This window comes from Elephantulus edwardii, unplaced genomic scaffold (assembly GCF_000299155.1).
Source record: "Elephantulus edwardii isolate Elephantulus edwardi_28Jun2011 unplaced genomic scaffold, EleEdw1.0 scaffold00252, whole genome shotgun sequence".
NCBI classification, from domain to species: Eukaryota; Metazoa; Chordata; class Mammalia; order Macroscelidea; family Macroscelididae; genus Elephantulus; species Elephantulus edwardii.
Window position 1 is genome coordinate 3,645,370 of NW_006400002.1, and position 11,116 is coordinate 3,656,485.

Sequence of the window (11,116 nt, forward strand, 5' to 3'; positions counted from 1 at the left end):
TCCACAGTCAACACTCTTTGTAACAGAAGCCAAGAAATGAAGAGACAAATTGCATTGGGAAAGTCGCTGTGAGGGACCTCTTAAAAGTACTGAAGAGCAACCACGTCAAGCTGAAGACTTAAGGTGCGCCTGATCCAGGCTATAGTCCTTGCAGTTACGTGCTATGCATCAGAGAGTTGGATGGTTAATAGGGATGATAGAGAATTGATGCCTTTGAGCCGTGGTGGTGGAGAAGAGTGTTGAATATACCATGGACTGCTAGGAGAACAAACAGGATTTTCCTGCAGAGGGTGAAGCTAGCTTCTTGGAGTCAAGGATTCTGAAGCTTCGTCTGACATACTTTGGGCATGTTGCAAGGAGGGACTGGTCCTTGGAGAAAGACATCACATTTGGGAGAGTGGAGGGCCAGCGAAGAAGAGGAAGACTCTCAATGAGATGAATCGATTCTGTGAGTGGAGTGGTGGGAATGAGTGTGTTTAAGATGGCGAAGCTGGCACAGGATAGAACGGTGTTTAGGGCTCTTGTACAAAGGGTCGCTATGAGTCGCAAGCGACTCGATGGCACGTAACAATAACAACAACAATTTTTGGGTTTGCAGCCCAGCTCCTTACCACTAAGCCACCAGAGATCTTTCCTATGATTTATGTGTTAGAATAATTTAAGCTGCTCTGGTGACTTATTATTTTGTACTATAATCAGAATTGTTCAAGTATAGGTTTTGCATTAGCACGATTAAATGTTCTGGGATTCCAATTCTTCTTAGTCAGCCACAGTTTGTTATGATCCACACAGTCAAATGCCTTTGCATAATCAGTGAAACACAGATAGACATTCTTCTGGTATTCTCTGCTTTCAGCTAAGATCCATCTGACATCAGCTACAATATCACTAGTACCACAACCCCTTCTAAACCCAGCCTGGACTTATGGCAGTTCTCTGCTGATGTGCTGGTCTAGTCGTTTTTGGATAATCTTCAGTAGAATCTTGCTTGCATGTGAAATCAATGATATTGTTCTGTAGTTTCCACACTCAGTTGGATCATCCTTCTTTGGGATGGGAACAAATAGAGATCTCTTCCAGTCAGTTGGCCAAGTGGTTGTTCTCCAGATTTCTTGGCACAACTTGGTGAGCACATCCAGAGCAGCATCTGTTAACTGAAATATGTCAATTGGTATACCATCTATTCCTGGGGCCTTATTTTTTTGCTACTTCTTCAAAGCAGCTTGAACTTCTTCCTTCATCACCATAGGCTCTTGCTCAAATGTTATTTCATTAAATTCTTCTGTATCTGCCAATTCCTTTCGATACAATGACTCAGTATATTCCTTCCATCTTCTTTTGATACCTGCTGGGTCATTTAACATTCTGCCTAAAGCATCCTTGATTATAGCAACTCGAGGTTTGAATTTGTTCTTCAGTTCCTTGAGCTTAAGAAATGCTGAACGAGCTCTGCCCTTTTGATTTTCCGACTCTAGCTCCTCGCATGCAAAACCTATACTTGAACCAAGAGGCAGTTGTCAGAACAGAGCAAGGGAACACTGCATGGTTCAAAACTGGGAAGGGCGTCCACCAGGGATGTGTCCTATCTCCATACCTTTTCAACCTGTATGCAGAGCAGATTGTCCAAGAGGCTGGGCTCTATGAGGAGAAGCGTGGCGTTAGGATTGGTGGAAGATCTATCAACAATCTGCGTTATGCAGATGACACAACCCTGCTCCCTGAAACTGAGGAGGACCTCATGCACTTACTGCAGAGGGTCAAGGACTGCAGCCTTCAGTATGGACTGAGGCTCAATATCAAGAAGACAAAGATTCTCGCCACTGGACCAATCGGTAGCATCAGGATGGATGGTGAAGAGATTGAGATTGTTCACAGCTTCAGATGCTCGGCTCCATGGTCAACACTCTTGGCACCAGCAGCCAGGAAATCAAAAAACGTATTGCGATTGGAAAGTCTGCTGTTAGGGACCTCTCTAAAGTAATCAAGAACGACGGTGTCTCTCTGGAGACTAAGGTTTGACTGATACAGGCCATGGTTTTTGCACTCACTTGTTATGCATCAGAGAGTTGGACAGTGACTAGGGAGGATAGAAGGAGAATTGATGCCTTTGAGCTGTGGTGCTGGAGAAGAGTATTGAATGTTCCATGGACTGCCAAGAAAACAAACAGATTCATCCTAGAGAGGGTTAAACCAGGCTACTCCTTGGAGGCAAGGATTCTGGGGCTTCGTCTGACATACTTTGGACATGTTGTAAGGAGAGACCGGTCCTTGGAGAGGGACATCATGCTTGGTAGGGTAGGGGGACAGCCCAGGAGGGGAAGACCCTCTATGAGGTGGATTGATTCAGGACTGGAGTAATCGGGATGGGTGTGTCAGCGGCAATGCAATTGGCACAGGATAGAGCAGGGTTTAGGGCTGTTGTACATAGGGTCGCTATGAGTCGCAAACGACTCAACAGCATATAACAACAACAATCAGAATTGATCCTTAGCTGACCCTACAGTGAATTTTTGGAGGCAGTGAATTACACTGGAGTTAATTGCCCATCTTTCTTCTGCAGAGCTGCCAGTGGATTCGAGCAGTGTGTTTTTTACATTGGCAGCACAGTTCCTTACTTAATGAGTTGTGCTGTCAGTTCATAAGTATGTGATTTAATCTAGACCAATGAGAGAGCTCTAAAATGTACTTGGGTACCTACCTACTAGAGCCATGTTCCAGTGGTTACATTGTGGGAGGGGCGGTTTATTCTAACTTGACAGCAGTGTGAGAGTTATTATCCTTTATTATGGATGAGAAGATCAGATTGACTGAGTACTTTATCCAAGGCATGACTTACTCATTTTATAAACTGTAGCACCTAGGCGTTGTGATTTTAGAACTATACTCTTGTTAGACTTCTCCAGTGGGAAGAATCAGTTGTTGTATGTTTTTAAGGGCCATCAAGTCAAGAGACCCTATGAAACAACAGAAACCTTGCCCTTTCTAGTGCCATCCTTCATAATCTCTTCCATGGTCCAGCCCATTGTTGGAGTCATTGTGTCAGTGCAGCCCATTGAGGGTCATCTGTCACTGACCCCTCAACTTTTCCAAGAAGTCAAGTATTAGAGCCACAATAAATAGGGAGAATGAGATATGAAGGTATGGCAAAATTATAAGATCAGAGGAAAATTTCAAAATTCATTGTAGAGCCCACTGTCCAGCCCCATCTTGGAGATTCAGGTTGGGCTTGCAGCGGGATGGTGCCTCAGTGCCAGGATTCACTATGAGTTTGAGTTGTGGTGATGGAGAAGAGTACTGAATATACCATGGACCGTCAGGAGGACAAACAGATTAAAGGGCAAAAAGTGCTGAAATAACAGGAGTTCAATCAGAGACTGTTTCTGTGCCACAACAAATAAAAGCCTTGCAGCTGTGGAAGGAGGTAGAAAGTCGACATCACAGATTGGCTGATGTCAGAAATCAGGTGATAATTTGCTGTTCATCAAGAAATTTTGAGCTTGGAGATCTCCTACTTCAGTCAGGAAATAGAATTGCCATTATCGACCCCCCATTAGTGGAGAGTAGTGCTTTTGAGCCATGTGGGAAATTTTTGAATGAAATAGAAGAGAAAGCTAACAATAAAAGTAATTGCTGAGAAGCTTTTAGCTGATGAAATTTCACAGTTGGTGTCTTCTCCACTCTGAGATGCAATATCTGTTTGTTGGTACTACAGGAAATAACTTTGAAGGGGAAATAATATTAGCTTAGAATATGAAGCCTATCTACCAGTGGCAGAAAATGAAATCGGGAAAATTTGTAGTACATTCAGCAGAAATGGCCAGTCAAGCACATAGCAGTGTTCCATAGACTTGTCTTGGTTCTAGTATTAGAAGCCAGCATGATCATTTCAGTGTCCTCAGTACACAGAGCTACATCCCTGGAGGCTGTGAGCTATGCCATTGATGGTTGAAAAAGCCAAGGTGCCTGTACGGAAAAAGGAAATGTATGAAGAGTCACCATCATCTTGGAAAAGAAAAAAGAATGCTTCTGGGCAATCAATAATTAGTTATATTTTTAGAACACTAAAATTTAAATTTTATAGGCTTTTATCAGTGACCACATTTTTAATTTCCCTCTCAATGAGTCCTTTTACTAGCATGCAGTATCAGTTTGACCAGTGGGACAGAAGGAAGAAATAAAGTAAAATAAATCAGGGTGTAAGGAAAGGGTTTATGTAATGACTATTATATAAGATAAAGGAGAAGCTCTGGAAAAGAAAGGAGGTAATTTCAGTGTGAGAGAACAATGTCTGTAGTTGGTATTTCATTTCATAACTGAGTTCTGCTTGTAACTTGGCTCAGGCTCATATGACCTCTGTGTGATATCAGTGTTCACAGAGCTGATGTATCAGAGATTATTTATTACGTTATGAACTGAAGCTAAGGAAACATTTGGAAAACTTTAAAAAATTCATTTTAGAAGTGAAGCTGTTGTAACTATGCAAGTGGCTTGCTAAAATGAATGAAATAGGAAAGTTCAGAGAAATAGGAGGCTGGGTTACCACTGGGAAGAAAGGACTACTGGGAATCCATGTTGGAAAGCCCCAGTAGATGATGAGTTTAGGATACTCTCTCCTGGAGTCAGGGCCTTGAAAGAAGGAATATGACAGAAAGTTGGTGGGCATATACTGCCACCACTTCCTAGTTCCAGCTTTCAAAGAGGACTGGAGAAGGAAGTGTTAATTGATAGTGAGCAAAGAGATGTTGAGTAAATTTAGATTTCTGAAAAGTTAAGGAAAGAGAGCTCTAGAATGTATAGGAGCACTTCACTAATAGAGCCAGCTTCTAATGGTTATATTATGGAAGGGGTAAAATCAAGATGCTACAACAAAGGACTGGTTTAGAAGTGGTAAGATCTGAGAAGAGTTTTGAAAGGATGATTGATTAAGGGTGGTTAGTTTCTTAAACAGTAATGCAGGAGAGGGAATTACCATTGGCTTCTCAGTGGAAAAAGGAAATTTTATTTATGAGTTGTTTTTGGTTATTTTTACTTTCTTAGACAAATTTGGAAATATTTTCTGTTTTACTGTTGGTGTTTCTGACAATCTCAGAAATTATAATGAGGTACAATAAATGCAACAACATTTTCATTTTGAGCTCTAGAAAAGATTTTGTCAATTCCTTTCTAGTGCTTTCTTTAATACTGATGATATAGTCTGGTATTTCTGTTAAAAGATTGTTACCTTGCCACTTGGAGGAGTTAAAATGTAGCTCTGTAAACTTGTCAGTGAAGGCTTGAAAAGCTGTTTGACTGAAACAAAAATTCTTTTCTAGCTCATTCAGTTTTATTACAGCTACATTGTTACTTTAATAGAAATCAAGAGTTTGGATACCTGAATTGTACTTTATTCACTGTTCTTAATTTTAACTACACTTGACTTGCATATTTATTTAACCTCCCTCACAGTCTTTTCTTCATTGTAAAATAGGACATTCCTCTTGTGCAAGACTAATTCCACCAGTGTTCTCATTTATGGTCCCCAGATCTAGCAGTCATAATAGGCTTTGGAAGAGACACAGGAATTGATATTTTTTCGTGTCTTTGGTGATACTGTTGTTCAGTCTGAGAACAGGCATTTGGTAATCTCTGCACGGGGTGGGGCTCGGAGGTCTCTGGGTGGCACAGTTGGTTTGTATTAGACTACTGAAGGGTGGCCTTTCAGACATTCTCAGTAGTGCTGTGGAAGAAAGACTTGGCAGTGAGCTTCCATAAAGATTATAGCCAGAATACTCTAAGGGGCAGTTCTGCTCTGTAACATACAGGGTTATCATGAGTTGGAATCATTTTGATGGCAGCATGCTTAGTTAGTTGGGTTTTAGTCTGGAGAAGGGACCTGCCCTCTTCGATCTTCTTTAGGTTCTTGCTGCATCAGTGAATCCTTGGATCTCTAGCTTCTCCTCCCTTCCAGCTGCTTCCTCTTAGCAAAGGAAACTGTCCAAGATGTTTCTTTCTTTTAAAACAATTTAAAGAAATTTATTAATCTTTCCACATAATGGCTTTTTTGTCCCCCAGATTGACATTGTTGAAGTATGCACTATATATAATACACCCATTTTAAGTAAATCTCGACATGTTGTGGCCTTTATATTTACCACCACAATCAAGGCATATTTCCATCATCTGATAAAATTCCTTCCTGCTCTTTTTTTGGTCACACCCACTTCACTGATCTGCTTGCTTTCATGATAGATAAGATTTCTTATTCTGGAATTGTATGTCTAACCTCTTTCATTCTGGTGGTACAGTCAGTAGGAAGTTGTGCTGCTTATCCAAAGGTTGCACATCTCTGACAGTTCAGATCTACAGTAGTGGCTCTGTAGGGGAAGGAGCCTTCTCCTCCTGTGCAGCTTACAGCGTCAGAAAACCCACTGAAGGGTCGGATATGAGTTGATTCTGAACTGGTGGCAGTAAATTGGTTCTTATCTTTCACTTAACATGGAGTGTCTTTCTTTAACATGTTGCCGCACACTTTTAAATTGACGACTGTGCTTAGAAACACATTTTGCTATCATTTGCAGCAACGTGTTAAATGATTTTATTCTCCTTTTCCCCCCTTTTCATCTGTGGTAACATCCAAATATATTTCTGTGTAAATCTTTGTTGTTGTATACCATCGATTCAAAACCGACCCATATCTGACCTTCCAGTGGGTTTTCAGAGGCGGTTAATTGCATAGTAGGAGATTGATTATCCTTCCCCCATGGATCAGCTGGTAGATTTGAACCACATACTTTCAGAATTGCAGCGCAGCTTCTTGCCACTGGGCCAGTGAAGTCATAGACTTTTTTTTTTTTTTTTTTTTACTTTTTTTGTGACTTTCATGTGCACAGTATTCTATTGTGTGTACTGTTGTTGTTAGGTAACATTGAGTGGACCTAAGTGATAATATCCCTGTGAACAACAGATCTGAACCTTGCTGTATCCTGTGCCATCCTTATCAACTCTGCTATACTTGAGCCTGTTGTTACAGTTGCTATGTTAGTTCATCTTGTTGAGAATCTTTCTCTCTTTTGCTGACCCTTTACCCTTTCAAGCATGATATTTTCCCTCCCAAGGAATGGCCTCTCCTAACAACATGCTTAGAATAAGTGAGATGAAGTTATGTGTGTACCATAATTCATTTATCTGTTAATGGACACTTAGATTGGTTTGTTTTCATCTTTGCTGTTATGAATATGGTATGCATGTATTCATGTTGCAGCTCTTACTTCTTTAGGATATAGACCTAGTAGTGGGGTTGCTGGATCAAACAGCATTTCCTTTTCCAACTTTTTAAGGAAATGACAAACTGCTTCTCACAATGGTTCCATTTTATAGTTCCAGTCTCTCCACATCCTTGCCAGTTTTTTTCCTCACTGCCTTAATTCATTTTGTTACCTTTGTTTAAATGGTATCTTACTGTTGTTTTTTATTTACATCTCTAAATAGCTAATGATATTCATGTGTTTAGTGATCATCTGAATATCTTCTTTGGTGAAGAGTATTAAAGATTCATTTGTGTTGTATGTATGAGAACTTGGTCACATTTTGTTACTGAATACAATTTAATTCATCCTGTTTTTAAACTATTATTACTAAGCTTTTCAAAATGGTAATCTATATTCGTATCTCCATTGCCTCCCTTATTCTTCTCTTCATTCACTGTCATTGTTACTGCTTCTTGTTTAGATAACTCCTATTTTTCCCATCTCATGGTTACATTTAGAACTTTTCTTCTGTGACCTTTCTGAAGTAAACACCTCAAATTTGACAATGCTAAAAGAAAACTCATTGCTTTTTCAGAAGACCATTTCCTGCTTCCATATTTATAATCCTGGGTGATGATAACCACTGTCATTGTACCTGCTAGCCACATCAGAATGCTGGAAGTTTGACCTTCCTCCCTATCCCTTCACTAAATCATGTATTTGCTCCCTTATATAAATAACTTTGATATTGATGCTGCTAGTTAGTCTTCTTAATCGGATCTGACTGGTCCAGGTGGAGATTGTCCCTCCTTTTCCAGCAGAGCATTAGGTGGACTTGAACTGCGTACCTCTGAGATTGCAGTGCAGATTCCTGCCACTAGGCCATCAGAGCTCCCTAATAAAATAAAAAATTATTTTCATGGTGTGATCATTTGCCACTCCACATGACATTGTGTGACTATAACCTGTTAGTTTGCTAAGCATTTTGCATGCTGTTACTTTTTTTAAATCTTCATAACAACTCTATGAAAGATATTCCTGTTTTCTGTTTTACAAAGGGAGTTGCTGAGGTTTTAAAAGGGTAGGATTTAGCCCAAAATAACACAGTTAATGAATTGTGGGGTGAAAATTTGACTCTAAGTCATACATTTTAATTTATTTCCTCCCTATGAACACTGATCCCTTATTTAGACTCCCATTTTCTCTCATATGATTTGTAGCCTCTGATCAAGTTATATGACATTACTTTGTTTTACAGGTTCATTGTATTGTTTTATGCTTCTATGAATTTGCACATTCATTCTGCTTAGAATGCTCTTCTCTTCTTGACTGACCAGTTCTTACCATGCTGTAAGTCACAGTTCAGAGATTACTCGTCCTTAAATCTTTTTTGAGAGTCAACATGATAGACAGAGAACTGATTGAAGCTGACATTGATATCATATTGCTTGGATCAACAATCAATACTGTTGGTTTCAGCAGTCAGGAAATCAGGAGATGCATTGCATTAGACAAGTCTGCTGCCAGAGATCTCGCTAAAATACTGAAGAGCAGTAGTGTCAGTTTGAAGACTAACGTACACCTGATTCAGGCCATAGTCTTCTCAATCATCTGCTATGTATCAGAGAGCTGGACAGTGAAAAAGGATGACACAAGAATTGATACCTTTGCGTTGTGTTGCTGGAAAAGAGTACTGACTATCCCATGAACTGCCAAAAGAACAAACAAATGTATGTCTTGGGAAAAGTGCAACCAGAGTGCTCCTCAGAGGCAAGGATGGCCTCCAGTCTACACAAGTTTATTTTTGTTATAACATTGATACTGAAAGCATTTGGGTCTTTTGCCCACAGACATTCTTCCTTTTTAGGTCCCTGATGGCCGTATTATAAAACTGTAATTAGTAAACATATGCTTATTAACTGATTATTGATTTTAAAAGTAGAAGAAAATATCTGTTCTGTTCTGCCTGCCTTACAGAACTTTTTGAAAGTGCTGTCTAGTTGATTACAACTTACAGTGATTCCGTGTATGTTAGGTAAAACATGTGCTTCCTTGGGTTTTCAGTGGCTTGATTTTTTAGATCACTAGGCTTTCCTAATGACAGAAAGCCATGCTTCCAAGCCAAAGGTTGGTGACTGTACTCCGCGGCCCTCAGGCCTGCCTTTAATTGTTTGTGGTGAAACATTTTTCTAGGTCGTGTAACGCTGGTATGTCCACTTGCAATACAGAGGTAACTCGTGGTTGCTGTGAAGCTGAATACTGTGACACTGAGGAGTCAAATGCAAGAATGGTGGACAGTGTTTGGTGGAGCTCCCCAATTAAAACAAGCTTAGAAGCAAGAGTGGCAACCACTTGCATAATAGCTTGCTTGCTTCTGGAAACCCTGTGCACCTGGAGAAAGGACTAAAATGATACAGGTGTCCAGGATTTTAGTTCATAGGGTTGCTATGAGTTGCCTACGACTCTACGGCCCTTAACAACAGGCTTTCCCTCTGAGATGCCTGTAGTGAGAATATTAAAAGTATCCTTCATACTTCGTTATATAAAATGCATTCATGATTTGGCAAATGCAAGATTTTGTTGTTGTTGTTTCCCCCTCCCTTCATTTCGTGATTCCTGAAGGCAAGTGCTTAGTACAAGTTCTACTAATGATGCTTTGAAGCCTGGTTTAGAGGGCTGTTCTATTTAGTTGTTATGTACTCCTGAGTTGACTATAACTCACTGCAGTTCTGAATAACATCTGAACCTTACCCTGTCCTGCACCATCCTCACAATCTCTAATGTACTCCAGTCATTGTTAGAGTCATTTATTTCATTAAAGGCCTGCCATTCTCTCTCTGACCTTCCACCTTTCCCAGCTTGATGTCTGTTTCCAAGGACTAGTCCCTCCTGACAACATGCCAAGTATGAAAGACTAGGTTTTACCATCTTTGCCTCTAAGGACCACTCTGGCTGAACTTCCTTCAAGACCGATTTGTTTGTTCTTTTGACAATCCATGGCTATTCAGTACTCTTCTCCAGCACCACAGTTCAAATGCATCAGTTCTTTTTCAGTTATCCTTACTCATTATTTAAAGTTTGAGGAGAATCATTTTCTGGTTTTTAGTCATGTAATTGTTTAAAGAGACCTATTTGTGAGCCATGCATAACCTAACAAAATCTTCTGGAGCCTTTTCTCTCTAATTGACTTTATATCCCTTTTTCTCATACCACAGATCATCATCTAAAGAAACTATAATTTAAAGGCACATCTTTGGCAATTTGAATCCACCAGGAGCTCTGCATGACAAGATGAGCAATCTCCTTGTCTGCCATTTACAGCCTCTCAGAAATCATGGTCAGCTGTGAGTGAATTGTGATTCAGTGGCAGTTGAGTGGATTCTTGTTGTTGGGAAACTTCAGGTTAGAGGCAGAAATGGTGAAACTTTGTCTCACATACTTTGGGCATGTTGATAGACGGGACCAATCCTTGGAAAATGACAGCATGGTGGGAAAGGTAGAGGATCAGAGAGAGAAGACTGTACAAGATGGATTGGCACAATGGATGTAACAGTGGGCTCGAACATAGCAGAGGTGGTGAGGACAGGGCAGGATTCATGTCTGTTGTTCATAGGGTTGCTATGAGTCGTAGTCCACACAATGGCATCTTACAACAAACGTACATCAGTGAAACTCTGACCAATCCTGTGCCATCATCACAATCTCTCCTGTACTTAAGGCAGTTACTGCCTCAGTCTCTCTCATTGAAGGTCATCCTCCCCTTTTCTGACTCTTCACATTTTTTTCAAGTATTGAAAATCCTTTTCCAAATCAATCTCCATAACAGTCTATGTGTTTCCTACTGCCAAAGGGGCCCTTTAGAGTAGTGAGAGAAGATCTTCACCCTGAAA

The 11,116-nt window shown here is 40.3% G+C and overlaps 1 protein-coding gene and 1 pseudogene across 1 annotated transcript in view; both read left to right on the forward strand.

Moving 5' to 3' along the window:
• PSMA5 (proteasome (prosome, macropain) subunit, alpha type, 5) overlaps nucleotides 1–11,116 on the forward strand; it is a 44,381-nt gene that overhangs the window by 27,027 nt on the left and 6,238 nt on the right. The window lies entirely within an intron of this gene.
• Nucleotides 3,126–4,045, forward strand: LOC102863055 (annotated as a pseudogene).